The sequence below is a fragment of the Lutra lutra genome, chromosome 3 (assembly GCF_902655055.1).
Source record: "Lutra lutra chromosome 3, mLutLut1.2, whole genome shotgun sequence".
Lineage (NCBI taxonomy): Eukaryota > Metazoa > Chordata > Mammalia > Carnivora > Mustelidae > Lutra > Lutra lutra.
This window is the reverse complement of record NC_062280.1, coordinates 116,812,733-116,815,214: the sequence shown is the minus strand read 5'-3', so window position 1 is coordinate 116,815,214 and position 2,482 is coordinate 116,812,733.

Genomic DNA, 2,482 nt, shown 5'->3' with positions numbered 1-2,482 from the left:
AATTATGCAGCCAAGAATACTTAATCCAGGGAGCCTGTAATTCAGAATAGAAGGAGAGTTAAAGAGTTTTCCAGGACAAACAAAACTTAAAGATTGTGAACATTAAACCAACCCTGAAAGCAACATTTTTGGGGTTCCTCTGAATGTAGAGAAAGCCCAAAGGTAACAAAACTCCATAAAGGAACACAGACAATCTATAGAAACTGCAACTTTGCAGGTAATACAATATCACTGAATTCATATCTTTCGATAACACTCTGAGTTCAAATGGACTCAACTCTCCAATCGAAAGATATAGGGTATCAGCATAGATTAAAAGAAAAACAAGACCCATCAACATCCTGCTTCCAACAGACTCATTGTAGAGGCAAGGACTCGTCGAGATTGAAATTGAAGGCATGGAGAATCATTTATTATCTAATGGGCATGAAAAGAAAGCTGAAGGATCCATCCTTCCATATCAGACAAACTAGGTTTTAAATCGAAACCTATTATAAGCAATGAAGAAGGACACTATAGCATAATAAAAAGGATCTACCAAACCAAAAATCTAAATATTTCAAATATTTATGCCCCTAACTTGGGAGCAACCAAATATATACACCAGTGAATAACAAAATTAAAGAAATTCCTTAATAAGAATAGAGTAATAATAGAGAACTTTAAGAACCCACTCACAGCAATGGACAGATCATCTAAACAGAAGATCAACAAGGAAACAAGGGCTTCGAATGACACACTGGACCAGATGGACTTCATGGAGATATGCAGAGCATTCACTTCGAAAAAAGCAGAAAACACATACTTTAGCAAGTTACATGGAACATTATCCAGAAGAGATCACAACTGGCTGTGAATAGGAACATAAGACAATTCTGAGCCATTGGGATGCAGCAAAGGTGGTCCTCAGAGGGAAGTAATGGCAATACAAGAAACAAGTTATATTCTCCAATACACGACCTAACCTTAAATGTAAAGGAGCTGAAGAAAGAACAGAAAATAAAGTCTAAATCCAATAGGTGAAGAGAAATAATAGAGATTAGAGTGCAAATCAATGATATAGAAATTAAACAAAAAGTAGAACAGATCAATGAAACTAAGAGTTGGTTTTTTGAAAGAATGAGAAAGGTGGATGAAACCCTAGGCAGACTTCTCAAAAATAAAAGAGAAAGACTCAAATAAAATCATGAATGAAAAAGGAGAGTTGTCAACCAACATGAAACAACCAAGATAATATTATGTGTAATTAAGAGCCAAGAAATTAGGCAATCTGGAAGAAATTGATGACTTTTTAGAAATCTATAAACTAGCAAATCTGAAACAGGAAGAAACAGTAAACAAAAACAGATCCACAACCAGCAAAGAAATGGAATTGAAAATCATCTCAACAAACCAAATTTGTCCATGATGGCTTTCCAGGGGGATTCTAGCAATTTTTAAAAAATATTTATTTATTTACTTATTTAAATTTCTTTTCAGTGTTCCAGAATTCATTCTTTATGCACCACACCCAGTGTTCCATGCAATACGTGCCTTCCATAATACCCACCACCAGGTTCACCCAACCTCCCACCCCCACTTCCTTCCAAAACCCTCCATTTGTTTCTAAGAGCCCACAGTCTATCATGGTTCATCTCCCCCTCCAATTTCCTCCAACTCACTTCTCCTCTCCATCTCCTCATGTCCTCTGTGTTATTCTCCACAATTATGTTATGCTCCACAAATAAGTGAAACCATATGATAATTGACTCTCTCTGCTTGACTTATTTCACTCAGCATAATCTCTTCCGGTCCCATCCACGTTGATACAAAAGTTGGGTATTCATCCTTTTTGATGGAGTCATAATATTCCATAGTATATATGGACCATATCTTCTTTATCTAGTCGTCCGTTGAAGGGCATCTTAGTTCTTTCCACAGTTTGGTGACTGTGGCCATTATTACTATGATCATTTGGTTAAAGATGGCCCTTCTTTTCACTACATCTGTATCTTGGGGGTAAATACCCAGTAGTGCACTTGTAGGGTCATAGGGTAGCTCTATATTTAGTTCCTTAAGGAATCTCCACACTGTTTTCCAAAGTGGCTGCACCAACTTGCATTCCCACCAACAGTGTAAGAGGGTTCCCCTTTCTCCACATCCTCTCCAACACATGTTGTTTACTGTCTTGTTAATTTTGGCCATTCTAATTGGTGTAGGGTGGTACACTTTTGATTTGAATGTCCCTGATGGCTAATGATGACGAACGTTTTTTCATGTGTCTATTAGCCATTTGTATGTCTTCATTGGAGAAGTGTCTGTTCATGTCTTCTGCCCACTTGTTGACATGATTATCTGTTTTGTGTGTGTTGAGTTTGAGGAGTTCTTTATAGATCTTGGATATCAGCCCTCTTTCTGTAGTGTCATTTGCAAATATCTTCTCCCATTCCGTGGGTTGCCTCTTTGTTTTGTTGACTGTTTCCTTTGCTGTGCAGAAGTTTTT